Source organism: Ochlerotatus camptorhynchus, unplaced genomic scaffold, assembly GCF_037179485.1.
Source record: "Ochlerotatus camptorhynchus isolate MF236.1 unplaced genomic scaffold, CSIRO-AGI_Acam_v1.1 ptg000090l, whole genome shotgun sequence".
In the NCBI taxonomy this organism is placed as follows: domain Eukaryota; kingdom Metazoa; phylum Arthropoda; class Insecta; order Diptera; family Culicidae; genus Ochlerotatus; species Ochlerotatus camptorhynchus.
Genome location: NW_027040580.1, coordinates 649490 through 665000, shown reverse-complemented (window position 1 = coordinate 665000; position 15511 = coordinate 649490). Strand labels below are relative to the sequence as shown.

The following is a 15511-nucleotide window of genomic DNA, read 5'->3' as shown; positions in this document are numbered from 1 at the left end:
CAGCAGTAGGTACTGTCGCTATATGAAGGACCCTGGCTGTTTATAGATAGAACATCCATACGTTACACACGAAATATACGTGCGAACTGAGCGCAAAAAGGGCTCACCATCGAAATGCGCATGTCCGATACTGGATAACCTGGAAAATTTCTACATCGATCTGTAGCTGCTATCACACACCGTCCTATCCATACACGACGAGCGATCTCACGGCTACAGCCTGTCTTACGGGTACGGTACAACAGTGGAAGAGCATCACAGTCTCATTTTCGTCGAGACACTTTCATCATCATCATCGAGTCGAGTCGTCTTGGTTGTCGTGGACGTCGGAGACGGTCGTCGTCGTCGCCGTCGCTGTCTCGTTTTCGCGTTATTCAGTTTAAAGATTCAATTCACAGATTAAATCGGGAAATAAGTGTGTGCAATATTGGAAAAGTAAATTTTCTGCTAGTGGTTTTGGAGGATACCGAATCTGCTGGGTGGTTAGGTGGGAAAACGAAAATACTGTTGGTGGTCGAACGTTCGATCTTGTGTCAAGGTTCTTCACGCCTATTGCAGAAGAAGTGAAAACCTACTTGGCATAGCGTTGCAACAATTTTGACATGATCTTGGCCTTAGTAAAATTCGAAGTGTTGTAGGAAAATGCACTCATCGCGAAGAAAACTGCCCGTGGAAATGCAGGGTGAAAGAAGAATTGTGCCAGTGATGATTGGTTGTGACAGTTAGTGGAATATGTTTGATTGGAGGCCGTCGCTAGCCTAGGCATCAGATTGATGAAAAATTGATGGTGGAAAAATCTTTCATCCCAGCGAGAGTGAAGGAAAAATGGAACGGGGGACGCAAGTTGGACCGCGAATACCAGTGTCCCCAAAAAACTCACACATGCAGCCGCGTCATCAGAGATAGGAGCTCTCTTGGCGCTCTCCACTCGTCGCGGGATTTGAAGTCTCGCTCCCGCCTCGTGTTGTTCATGTTTGTGTTTAGTGGCGGCGGCAGCAGCAGCACGTTTTCCACGTGTGGCTTTGTGTCGGTGCACAATGGGACAATTTATGCGATAATTTTCTTATTCATTTTCTTATTCGTTTATCACATAGGATGTACGATAGGGTGTCCCACCCAACAAACAATTTTAGCTGCAGAATAGCTTATACAGGCAAATATTAGCTGTATAAGCCAATTTTTGGCTGTATAAGCTAATCTGCAGCTAAAATTGTTAGTTGGGCAGTATAGCTTTTTGACATGAAATCATGGGCTCACCCACCAAATGATAGCTTAGGGCAGCGTTTCTAAATCTATGGGTCGCGACCCAGCGGATTCTTTTGTAAGAGGGATAGCATAAAATTAATCGGGGTTCAAACTAAAAAGTGTTCAGATTAAGAACGGTCAGATTACCAGGGGGTCCACGGTACTAACATAGAGGTAACTTTAAGACTAGAAGGTCCAGAAAAAATGGGCTTAACTTTTTGGCTCAGCTCTGGTATTCTCTTCGGTCCCAAGCTAATCGATGCACCCCTCGAAACATAGGAAAATCCACGAACCCCTCATTTTATCGGTCAAAATTTCATAACGAATCCAAAAAAACATAGTGTAGTACTAAAATTTCGACTAGAATGGGGTACGTTAATCGTTTGCTTCGGACCAATAGGCTAGTCAAGTAGTGAGCCAATTTAAAATCGTTAGCTTCCACCGGTTGGTACTAATATCAACATGAAGCTTTAGTGCGATAGTTTTTTAGGTAGGGAAAGTTCTGAAGAGGATAAGTTGATAGTTACGCTAGAGTACAGCAGTGTGAAAATTGAATAGAAGTAGAAATTAAGCGAAGGGCCATTGGAAAATCAAAGCATTTTTTTTTAATCTGATTGCTGAAAAAATCTTAAAGCTATGTATGCAACAGAAAATCTGAAAAGAAATAAATTTTTGTTTATTATATGTCCTTTGAGTAGCTCTTAAGTTTTCTACTAACGCAGCAATCAGATTTTATTAAAATAATTTGCATAAAATGCATTTTAAGATTGCACTAGTATATTGCCCGTTGCATGATAAATCCAATATTGATGGCTAATTAACTGCCATCACAAATTACAGTGCAGCAAATTTTTCGGTTACTTTATATTACAGATTCACCAACTCTTGTTAAAACCATATGAATTTGACAGTTAGCATACTGTTACTTTTGAGTGACTCCAGTGGTGAAAAGTGAGCACACTAGAGCCATCTGAGTGACAGTAGAAGAAACATAGTTGTTTATTTTGCGCGGGTATTTTTTCATAAGCATTTGAAGTGGCGTCTATCTCGCGGCTATCTTCACCTGCACGTTATGGAGTCCGCCATACTCTAATTTATTAAAAGACGCGCAATACCTCACCCTGCAATATTTAAATCATCATCACTTTCATAGTTCTTCTATCCTCCACGGGCCAACTTTGATTTGCCAATTAATGCGACAGTACTACACTGAACGAAAACATCCGCAATACTTCGACTGATTATTGTATTGCTCGAGCCCTTTAACAATATGCTGTCGAATTTTGGATGATTTCCTTATGGTTGAATTAGTCATCTTCTGATGTGAGAGATGAACTAGCCTATGGCTAAAAATCTCCAAAATAAAGATTGAAAAAAAAAATCTTCTGATGAGCATCCACATGACTGTCCTCCAAATAAAGGATGATATTTATTTGAATTGGCTGTAAAACATATAGGGCTCAGAGGACAACAATTTAAGGATAGGACGACTTGAAAATGCTTTAGATTAGATTATTAATTTGATTGTTTACATTGTTGAATAGCCATGAACGGCCATTCATCATGGATACAAAAATTACTTGTGGGTAGAGGAAACTTCCTCCACCACGGAATAGCCAATTTACCACCTCTGATAGCGATGGCTATGCTTCCATCTCGTTTGTCTACTCAGAGCAGCAAATAACGTTCGATAGAATTATTTACATCATCGATTTGAATGATATGCCTTAAGGGGTTGAGCCATTACCAAATGAATTTCAATTTAAGATGACTATCATTCTGCAGAAAGCATTACGCATTCCAACTGAAGGCCCTATCCCTTTTCATAACAATGCAAGCTGAACATTGCATAAGGTCCTAAGTAACATTGACAGATTCTCTTCGTCGACTTTCTCTTTGTAACCCCACGGCCATCTTAAGACATTTTCAGCACACAAAACGATAAAAGCAGCTTTCATCCAGCATTTAATACGACAAATCCACCAAGAAACGGCTATATGGTCATGTTATTAACGAAAAAGAAAGTCGACGAAGAGAATCGATCAATGTTACTGACACACTTAGATTTTTTGACGAGATGGGCACCACCGAGCAGCTCGGCAATCTATTTTGCTGGAGCTCAGTGCAAAATTTGCCGAGATTCAGTTAACAAATGGGAATTTTGCCGAGATCTCGGCTAACAAACATAAATTTTGCTGAGATATCAGTAAAAATAAATGCCGAGCCATTGATGAGCCATTGGTGGTGCCAATCTCGGCAAAAAAATCTAAGTATGTAGGACCTAATGCAATGTTCAGCTTGAATGTTCATCCTGTATTCGAGAGGAAAATCATCTGATTTCAAAACAACCGTCATCCGGTTGCAGCTATCATTCGGTCATTCGGTTTCATTCAAACAGAGAACGGTGGTTTGGTATAGTGTAGTCAAATGCACACTCATTTACCTAGCTCATACATTAATGGATGACGTGGCTTCCTCCGCAGACAGTATATGATCAAGTCAAACGCGCACTCTTTTGCCTGTGGATTTAAGGAAATACCTCAAGTCCCCTCATCCATTAAGGTATGAACTATAGGTAAAGGAGTGTGCGTTTAACTAGTACTGTCGCATTAATGGCCCTGCGCTTAAATCAAACTTCAATTCAAATTTCACACTGCCGTATTCTAGCGGATCTCAATCTACCTATCCTCTACAGAATTTTCTCTAACTAATAAATTATCGTACTAAAGCTTCATGTTCATTCTTCCCTCTGTCTTCTTCCCTCTGTTCAGGAAATAAAACCCCTGCGACCAGTAATTTGATCTACTGTAGTATATCCCGTGTCCTTAGTTTAGTGCATATCGTCTTACTCCATCACTATTGATAAATGATGAAGTATTTGGTTTTGATACAGTTGTCATCCTTGTTTCCTCGCATGGAACCGATTGTAATTGAAAGGTCCCGCTATTTATACCCTTCGAAGAGTTTGTGCAAAATCTAGAAATAAGAAGTGGAAGGTCAAAAATTGGTCAATCATGATTAAGTGCACACTGCCCAAGTAACCATAGGCACGTTATTTTGCCTTTTTGGCTATATACAGCTGAACAACGGCTAAAACAGTGTTTGTAAGTTCTGATAAGGCTCGTATCCAGATTTCCATGCTCGGTAATGGCGGCCTGTTTGTATGAATAACTGTGCTTTTTGACGCTAAGTGGAGGGCGTTTGTTGTTCCATTTTTTTCTGTTCTTGGGAGAGGGAAAAGGGAGGGGTCAAAATCCAAACCTCCAGTTAGTGTAAAAAAGCACAGTGAAGGATACATTTATTCATACAAACAGGCCGCCATTACCCAGCATGGAAAGCTGGATATAGCCAAAAAGCCGAAATAAAATGCCTATGGTTACTTGGGTGATTATGTTATTGTATAAATGATCAAACATTATTTCTTTTTGAAGTTCAATGACTACAAAATACTGGAAAATTATTTTATTAGGCTTCCGATTTTCCAAATGCGAACTGTCGCGCTTTACGTGTTACACCTTCTATCAGATTTTGTACCGTTGTTGTATAAGGTTGCTTATTTGATGCTGAACGTCAATTTGCTTTTGGACTGTTTCTCATTTCAAACTATTTTCTGAGTTTTTTTTTGAGGTTCCGCTTAACGATAACCCATTTTTTTTTCAATTGGGCGGAGCTCCGGCGAGTTTAGAGGGTTTTTGTCCTTGGGTACGACTTGCACGTTGTTGGCAGTATACCGTTCCTGAGCCATTTTCCCGTAGTGATAGGATGCGAGGTCTAGCCAAAACAGCACGGAACAACTATGTTTATTAAAAAAAAGGCAGCAATCATTTTTGTAAACATTTCTTTTCATAACTAGCTTGGTTGACAATGCCAGTTGTGACGAGAATTTTGCTTTTCAGCCCACAGGTGCAAATCACCTGTCAAACCAAGTATTTTTTCGGGAACATTGACAACTTTTTCAGCTTAAATTTATCTTGAACTTTTCTTTTTTCGGTAGCCGTGTAAACTCTTGGCCAGGGATCTGCTTGAAATCTGTCTTGACGTATATTTCATCGTTAATTATAACGCAATCAAATTTCTGACGCTTGAGTGAATTTCGCTTATGCGCGAGCAAAATTTGGATACGCTGTTCCTCTTTCTTTGACGTCATTTTGACAACTGAACGGAAAATGACATAAACAAAATAGTGACAACATTCCGTACGCACAGACCTACAAAATGAGGGGTGTTCAAGTTTTTAAAATGCACGATTAAAAAATCGCCACCCTTTAACCATAGAGGTAACTCTAAGACTAGTAGGTCCCAAAGAAACGTGCTCAACTTTTTGGCTCAGCTCTGGTACTATCTTCGGTCCCAAGCTAATCGATTCATCCCTCAAAACATAGGAAAATCCACTAACCCCTCATTTTATCTGTCAAACTTTCATAGCGAATCAAAACAAACATTGTGTAGTACTAGAATTTTGACTAGAATTGGGTACGTTAATCGATTTGCTTGGGACCAATAGGCTAGTCAAGTAGTGAGCCAATTAAAATCGATAGTTTCGTATTGATTGTTGCTTTAACACCGATATTTTTTTTACGTAGGACTACGTCTTTGATTTCTATATGGGGGTACACTTTGTGAAAACCAAAAATGGAACATGTAATAAAATTATGGAAGATTTTGAACGTTAATAACTCAGCTACCCTGGACCAATTTTAATAATTCTATCACCAATAGATCAGATATATTTCTACGCATCTGTTAAATCTAAGACTTTCTCATTTTTCAAAATGTCACTATTGAAAATTACACGAATGTGCAACTGTTGCTTTTATAGTTAAAATTATCATCGATTGCCTGCAAAAAACGATTTCCCTAACACAGATTTCAAGGTTGAATTCCATCCGGTCTCACCAAACGGTGTTTATTCAATCACCGCGTGGTGAGTGGTGGTGTTCTCCAGTACACAACGAAATGCTCCCCGCAAGCAGCTAGCTACCAAGGCTGGCCTCAACCGCTGATCTGATTCAGTTTCAATCACCGTGTGCTGTGGTATCCGGTCGTCGGTATCAGCTGCAGCAGCAGCAGTGCTTTCGGCGCGTGGCGTTGAACATTGTTCTCCAGTACACAACGAAAGGCTGCATGCAAGCAGCGAGCTGCAACTCGCATGAGCATCCATAGAAGGAGGAAGAAGCCGCGCCACTATTGATCGGGATCAGTAGCTCTTCGTGAGTCGCTGTGGGCCATCTATGTCAAGCGTGTCATACTAAAGAGTATAAACAGAGAGAACCCCACTCAAATTCCTATTCCTACACAAAACACAAGCTCCTGCTGCAGTTAGCAAATAAGATTTATTATATAAGACCACGTAGTTCTACGTCACCATTGCGTACAACCCCATAGGGCTGTCCCTTGTAGTTTTTCATTCCTTTATTTAACGTCGGTCTCTGTTCCGCAATCTAGTGCCAATCACTGACGGACATCGATTGCCATCCATTGACGGCAATCGATTGTGCAGGAAAGCAGCTTCCACACCTGCGTAGGTTATCGCACACATTCAAACACACACATGAGCCGGGACCAACGGCTTTACTTCCCTTCCTAAGGAAGACGTGACCAGAGATTTTTATGCCTCAGAAAAATCCCACCGACCTCGGCTGGAATTGAACCCAGACCCATTGGGGTGAGAAAGCAATCAAACACCGATATTGACCATGCCTCAGGACCCTACCCAAGCAGCACACTTCGATCGAAATAAGCTGCTGCAACTTGATTGTGACTGGAATAAGTTGCACACAAGTAACCACAATTGTTCAGTGACATGTGTGCTGCTAGGGTAGTCTTACCTAGAGTATGTGTATAAGAGACAGATCAAGAGAAAAACAGTGGAATTCGCATCACAGTTTTCCAAAGATTCTCTTCACTTCTGCACTTCACAGAGCACTTCTGCATCAACTTCAAATGACTTTTAGCGAAAAAGTAAATTAGCGGATGTAGTAAAAAATGAGATCAGTGATTTTGTCAAATTAGCTTAGCAACAAATATTACAATTTCTCATTACTGATCATTAACATCCACGTATCCCATGACAATTTAAAAATCACTGCGTGTTTATGATCATTTCTTCCAGTATATCTTGTATTTTATAGCAATACCTTTGACAGTTCAATAGGTCGAGGAAGTTGTGAGAACTAGGTTTCGATGGTACATCTTTTACCAGCAGTGATGGTTCGCTCTTTTGAGACTTTTCATTACTTTTTAATATAGAATACTTACGCTAAATTCAATTGAATTTTCAGTCAACCCATCTTAAACTAGATAGTTTTGAGCTATTAATCTCCCTATCAAAATTCGAAATATTCGCACCGTAGAGTCACACTCTATGTTTTCACTGAAGCTACACAGTGTACCTTCAGTGAAAACACAGAGTGTGGCTTTCCGGTGCGGATATTTTGAATTTTGATAGGGAGATTAATAGCTCTAAGCTATCTTTTTTTTTAAGATGGGTTAACTAAAAATCAGTGGCGCCGGTGGTATAGTGGTAAGCGTGATTACCTCTCACCCAGCAGGCCTGGGTTCAATCCCAGTCGGCGCCGCCGGGATGTTCTTAAGCATAACATCTCTGATCACGCCTTCCTTCGGAAAGTAAAGCGGTTGGTCCCCGGTTCATGAGTTGCCCAATAAAAATTGGAAATTGAATAAAAGATTATTCAGGCAAAAATATGCTTCTTCAACTGAAAATGGCTTATTCAGCCCTTAATCAGCACTAATTGTTTTTTGGATGATGGGTCGATAGGTAGGATCCAGATGTGGGAGCTGCCTCTCTGGCGTCGTTAGGATTGGTGCTCATCACGGAAAACAAGATCGGCTGAAACAAATCAAGGGAAAAAATATTTAAAATTCAATTTTATTTAACGTAAGCATTCTATATTAAAAAGTAACGAAAAAGTCCCAAAAGAGCGACCCATCCCTGTTTACAAGTAACGTACCACGAAAAGGTGATCTACCACCGTTACTGGGTTGTTCAAACTTGAACAAGACATTTATTTTCCACAGAAATTCCCACTATGCAGGGGATTGTTTTCGTTCGCGAGCACGTGCTCGTGTGTTGGTGATGTATGCGGGAAATCCAATGCTGAGAGAAAGTTTTCCATCCATCGGTGAATATGGAGATGAGGTCGAGAGGGCCAAGCACGGGAATACGACTCCCGTGAGCTGTGTATGGGGTGGACTACCAATACCCAATTGCAATGGTGTGGCTTGTGATGGATTACAAAAAAAAAATACTTTTATCAGTGGATTTCCTTCTTGTTACCTGCATGACCGATATCACTGAGCGCTCATTTCAAGCAATTGTATTGAGTGATGGTGAACCATGTCAGTATTTTTTTTATTCGCGTGCAATTAAGTCCTCTCTGTGGCATGCAAATTGAACTACAAGGACGTCCTTGGGCGACGCTGCTTAGACGCAGTCCAGTTCGAGCCTGACCAGATAAAGTCCTTGACCGGATCGGGAGACAGTTTGGATGAGCTCGATCAGTGTACCGTACCGTGAATCGCACTTCGGTAGGACAGTGTTGAAAGTTGTGCTTCAGTTGTATGAAAACCGATAGGATAGAGTGCAACAAAGCGAATAACGCGCCTCTACACTAGGTATATACCGCGAGCTGAACGTGATTTCATTCTTTTCCTTTTCTCCGAGCATGTTTTGGTGCGAGTGTGATGTATGCTTTTTCGCCAATATTACTTGGGGTTATTTATAATTCTTTGGTCGCAACAACTTTACGAGCAACGATCGCATCGGAGACCGTGAAAATTGGATTTTCTCTCCACTCGAAGTGCTGCTGCGGTGTAGAGTGCTCGCGGATGGTGATACCGACATATCTATCTGCAGTAATCCCTCCATTGATGCGGTGGGTGATACCGTCCACCCACCGCTGTTTATCGGGTGTTCTTCAACCAAATACGCTTATTTTTTGTATGTGATTATTTAAACTAGTTATCTACAGAAAATCAGCTCAATTGGTTGAAGGACAGCCGCGAAATAGCGGTGGGTGAACGGTACCACCCACCGCATAAATGAAGGGATTACTGTATATACTTTTTATTTGCAACAAGCATGAACCGAGAGAAAACCGATGTTGACAGTTATAAGTGTTTGCGACCGAACTGGGTGGTGCGAGCTGATATGCAGTTGATGTTGAATTTGGTTTTTGCAGAATAAATATTTTATCGTCTTCGATTTGATTATTTCTTAGCACAGCAGTGTATGGTAGTTCTTCATTGGCTGTTGTGGCCCAACTGGAACTTAATGTCTATACTTAAATAAATGTTCTTTGAAGTAGCAAAAACTTAAAGGTAGCGAATTAATTCGATAAAAAAAGGCTTATCTTAAATTAATTAAGATTCTTATTTCAAAACTAAAGGCAAAGTTGCAGCTAAGTTAATTTAAAGCTACTTTGTGACAAAATTTTATTTAAAAAATGTACGTTTTCATTTAAGTGCAATATTTAAGAATCAACTTATTCCTTGTTTAGACTACAGACATATTCTTCTTCTTCTTATTCGCATTTCAAGCTTATTGCTTAGCGCCAGTGTTGGAAAAATCATTTTCAAAAAAAGTTCTATCACAGCTCATTGCAGAGATAAATCCCAAAGGAACTTCTCACAAAAAGTTCGCGAACGAGAGATGATAAAAAGTTCATGAAAGCGTAGAGCGAGAGAAATTTTCATTTCGTATCGCGAAAGATCTTTCGTCTCTCCATCTCACATCATTTCACACGTACTCGTGATTCGAACCAACCAAATATCCCCTCAGCTTTGTTCTTTTTTTTTCCAGCGAGTAAAGGTAGGCGATGATCACGCGAGAGTGTCTGTTTGTTTTCTTCTCGTTCTCCGATATTTTTCGCATCCTTCACATTAAATACCATTTCCAGAGAACTTTGAGATTTAGGCGTAATTGCTTTTGTAAACAAACACGTCATTCAGCGATTTCTCACGAATCAAAGCACAATCTAGCGAACTATACTATACCAAATGAATCATTCCTCTACCTGTCTGTGTTGTTAGTTTTTTAGATTGAACTTTAATTCACGAGAAATCGGCGAATTAAGTGTGTGTTTACAAAAGAAATTACGCCCTAATCTCAAAGTTTTCCGGATTTATTTATAGTTTTAGTTCTCAATGCAACCAGCTAATAGTAGATACTTGTAACTATTCACCAAGAGTCTAATCTTTGCTGACCAAATCATCATTTGTGGCTGTACTCTTCGACAAGAAGAACTATGCTATTAGTGCGAAGTACAGTTAGACCACTGAGATTGGCGCTTAGAAATGTTTAGTGTTAGCTAGCAAGCATTCTGTTGATTAGTCTTACTGCATTGAGAACATGCTTATTAGGGTGGTTCAAAATATCGGCTTTGCTTCACTAATTTCAATCGATTTTTAATCAGGTCCAGATAATTCTCCCAAAATTTGAGCTTATTGGGTTGTGATCTCATTCTGCAATGGCCATCTAAAATTTATAAAGGTATTACTATGGGAAAAGTGATTATTTTGTTCACCTCGTCTTTAAATTTCGCCATAATGATCTACCAATAAATTTGCCTTGTGTACTCATAGGAAATTTTCTCAGCTACATTTTTTTCTAAAGACCACTTTTTAATTTAACGTTGAGGAAATTAGTTATTAATTGATTTCTAATCTGCTAACTTTCTGATTTGATCACTCGACTGCATTAGGTAGAGGACAGCAATGTAACCCAGTAGCTCGCCCGGTAGCTTGAATTTCCACACAACCACATGAAAATATTAAATTTGCTGGTCACTGGTGCCATAAAGCTACTGTACCTTTTTTCATGGATCTCAAACTGCAAAAAAAAATCTATTAAACATCGATTCTAAAAAAATAGTCTACTTGATCATTTTTATTCCGCAGGTGTATTCACTTGGGAATCTATCACTTCGCAAGTTGAAAGTATTTTGAGATTGTCTGTTAATTTCAAGTCTTGCAATACTTGTGGATGGAAAATTTAGATCGTTCTCAATCTGTCACTATATCAAAAGCTCAAGGTACATGGTACTTTGATTAATTTTGTGTTCATTTCCAGCCAACTGGTAATAATTTTTTGTTTTCTTTTTTTTCTGCCTATATTTTTTACAGTTTTAATGGACATTGAATAACCTGTTTAAATTTTTCATCATCCTAAATTGCACACTAAAAAGATGTTTTTGTCAGATCCTTGGTCAGCAAATAAAGCGTTTTGAAGTTCAGCAGTGCAGCAGTCCCGCATACCTTATGGTTTTACATAGGGAGGGTCTAGACCCTTTCTAGTTTTACATTGTTTTACAGGATTCCCAGTCATGGGAGAGGATAGTAATAGCCAGTGCTGTAAATTTTCATATCATTCGATTGAAGATGAACCACTACAACCATTCAATCAATTCTGTGTAAACGAATTCTCACATGACCATAATTTGAAGAGCCCCTTTCTCATTCGAAGCTCATTGTCACTGTCAATTGAGTCACTCAGTATCATTTGATATACGACAGTGGAGTAAGGAAGAAATCTTGGAAAATGGTCCCGAACAGACAAGTCAACCCGATGTCGGATCAATGTAAGGCTAATTTAAGGTCGATGTCGACCCAATGTCGTGTTAATGTCGGGTCAATTTTGGGTTTATGTCGGGTCAATGTCGGGTCAACATCGGGTTGGGGTTTGATAGTTAATGCAGGTCAGGTTGGTGTCGGGTTGGCTTAGCTTTTTCGCCGGAATGTCGACCAGAGCTCCGTTTGTGTGTAGGTTACACTCAATCGAATGATATATAGCGTTTCTCAAATGAGAATGATCCATGCAAATGACTAAGCAACTGATATCATCCATTCAGAGGAGGTCCCCTTTGATAGCGAATAGCTACTTTTCTCATTTTCATCAAAAATGTTCAAATGATTTTGAGAATTTACAGCACTGGTAATAGCACAGTGAAAAAGTTCACCACCACCTATATTCCCAACCATCCCCCTGCATATAATTATTGCATAAGAGCTTACAGGAACGATATTACGAACACTAGTGATGAGAGGAGCCATGCATTAACTGTATTTCGTGAAAATTAGGATACATTAGGCGCTCCTCCTTCCGCAACCCCCTATCCTGAGGAACGGTTTTAATATAAAAATTGCTAGTCACAAAATCTTACACTACCCTCCCCGTTCCTCGTTAATGTCGCGTTGACACTTGTGCTGATTCATTCATTTTTTTTGCCAGAAACCAATGCACCAATCAATCAGTTGCACAAAACTGTTCACATCATCCTGATAACGGCTACTTTAAACAACAGGCGCCAGTAGACAGCCAGGTACCAGACTTATCAGTCTTTAGAGATTGTATTGATTTACTCGGGATAGCTTTCTGTCTATAATCTTTCCCTTGTGAAATGTGCAGTGCAATTTTCAAGAACGAATGTGGTGTAAAGAGATAGAGAGAAAAAATGATCTGATATTTTTCGTATCCTCACGTTGGTGATTCGAGTTAAAAAAGTTCGCGATATCTCATTCTCTCATCCCAGAAAGTTCGCTCAGGAAATATTGGAGTGTGAAACTAGTGAGGGAAAGTTCCCAAGAGAAAACGTATCGCAAGCGAAAATGATATTTTGGTGAGAATTCCATCACTGCTTAGCGCATAATAGCTTATTGCGTGCTCTCAACTTAGTGTTCTAAATGCACTTCCACAGTTATTAATTGAGAGCTTTCGATGCCAATAGCAATGTATGAATTTGTACACACTTAGATTTTTTTACAGAAATCTGTAAAATTTTACCGAAATCTCAACAGCTGAACGTTCGGTAATGTGTTCGGTGATTTTTTAGATTACCGAAAAATCTGTAGTTGTTTTGTTGCAATTACCGAACCGTTTGGTAATTTTTTTTACAAATTCTTCGGTAAAATTTTGGAAGAATGAATTCTCGTTTTACCGAATTTTTCTGTGTTTTTTTTAATAATCTGTTAAAACCGTGCTTTTAATTATTTTATTCTTATTAGAAGCTACTTAATTCAGATATTTTTTCGGAATAATCATGTAAAATTCGATTTACTAATTTTTTTAGTTTTTGTGCATATATTTTACTTTTCTCTTTGACGAATACAAACCTATTCCAATCAAACTATTGAACACTGTGCAAAAACTTAGTACCCGTTGTGCTCAACTGTTCAACACCCATTGCAGCCCCTGCGATAAACAAAAAAAACTGCTTGTCGCTGAGAGAAGCAGCAGTGTTGAAAACATAGAACGACTGCACGAATACATCAAAAGAGCTTTTGATACTCTTTTGAATTGGGATGACAATATTGTTCCACACAACAGCACAATCGATTGAGTCATCGAATTCCACACCGCGAACGAACAGTACGGGCGTTGTTTTGTTGTCCGTTGGGAAATCATCATCGACCTGCAAAAATATCATGGATCATGTTTATTCTTAGTTTTTTCTTAGTTTTCACAATATTCAATACTCACATCGATCCACTCAATAATTCCATGCAGAGGATTTCTGCTGGTTGGCGCGTTTTCTTTAATACGTTTTGAGCCACGTGACGGATTCTTGCATCGAACAATTGCAAGAGCTCGCACAAAATCTAGTAGTCATAGAAAACAAATTACGACATTTATCAAGATAAACAAACAATTTGCATACCGTTTTTCAATTCCTTGAAAAGGTTGTGATAACGAACAAGTATCTTTGGTTCCAAAATATCCCATTTGTCCAGAAACGCTGCTGCTTTCTGATGAATAATCTTAAAATCCATGGTTAGCTGTACAACGAAAAAAAAACATCAAAATTATTCATCAATATAAAATGCTAATAAATTATAGTAAAGCTTTCCGAATATTTACCAATTCTCCATTGTAGGCGGTTATAACCGGAAAATCTGCCGCATACCCGATGAACTGGTTTTCGATACGGTATTGATGTCGCATCTTGAACGTTGCATTCCATAACTCGATCACTCTGGATTTCATCTGAGAGTTTGGAATAATGAATTTCAACTCGCTTTCCTGGAATCATAATTAAAAATATTAATAAACATAGCCTTACAATATGTATTTTGAAATAACTAACAGCTTTATCGATATCTTCAGGTGCTGCTGGAGAAATGAGCTGGACATCTTCTCCCTGGTCTGCGATTCGTCGGCGCTTGGTTACGCGTTCTTCAGATTTTCGGGAGAGGTACTCCATTCTATAATGAATGCGTCCTGCATGCCGATTGGTTCCCCTAGCATGTGGGTGGAACCACAATGCCTACAATTGATCTGCGATAAGTGAAACCATACAATATCAGACTTCAATCCCTCACCTGTGGCGTTTCAGTTGACTCAGCAGCCGTAATCGGGTATGATTGGACAAGTGAAACTGCAATCTGGTTTTTATAAAAGTTGCACGGGCGGCTGAAATGAGAATTACAGTTCATGTTATTATAAGTAACAGTATAGCAGTATGGATTGTACTTTATTCAAGTGTTGCATTCAACGTAATCTGACAAAATTAGGGCATCAGCTATGGCGTGAACCAATTACAGCGTAGAAGATTTAAATGTTCTTGTATCACAATGTGTGTATACCGTCAAAGCTGGTGTAATTTCCAGAACTAGTACGCCTTAGTTTGTTTTTTCAACTGTTGCAAGTTGTTGTGTCAGAAGTAATTGTATGTTGATCGGGATGTATTCATGATTAAGTGCTAACCTTAGTTTTCTTTTAGATATGACCCTATTATACTTACCACCATAAGTATGGAATCGCTTCGAAAAGTATTTCAACACTCAAAGTGAATATTGCAGCATCTCAAAAAAGTTGGAATTATTCTGCATCACTTAATATATATTAGATGAGTCCAAACATTTCAAGGTGCTGCAATATTCAACTGCTTTTGAAGTGATTCGATACTTATGGTGGGTTGTGTATGTAAGTCAAGACGACCGTCACTTTTGGTCACTGGTCTACTTTGATATTACAAAACGGTTACCAAGATAGATTAGTGACAAAAATGACGCTCGACTTGGCTTACATAATAGGGCCCATAGACGTTATAATGCTTACCAGCCGTACAGTGACTTCAGGCAGTCACATAGTATATTACCAACTTTTCTGATGATTGTCTCATTTGGTTTTGTTGTCTCTTTCAGTGCTTCCATGACTGCAATGCCTTCCTCAGTTTTCTCAAACACACGGTCGATATTGATGATCTAAAAAGATTAATTATTCAGTTAATTTTCAATTACAATAAGGTAT

General features: G+C 39.1%; 1 protein-coding gene across 3 annotated transcripts in view; it reads left to right on the top strand.

Moving 5' to 3' along the window:
• Positions 1-286: 286 nt before the first annotated feature.
• The window catches only part of LOC135698558 (uncharacterized), a 95252-nt gene continuing 80027 nt past the window's right edge, over positions 287-15511 (top strand). The window contains exon 1 of one of the 3 annotated variants that reach the window (XM_065218591.1): positions 287-435. The gene's annotated coding sequence lies outside the window, so the exon portion shown is untranslated. Of the gene's footprint in view, positions 488-8790; positions 8881-15511 lie in introns of those variants that run through there. The other 2 variants (XM_065218590.1, XM_065218592.1) reach the window with 2 other exon arrangements.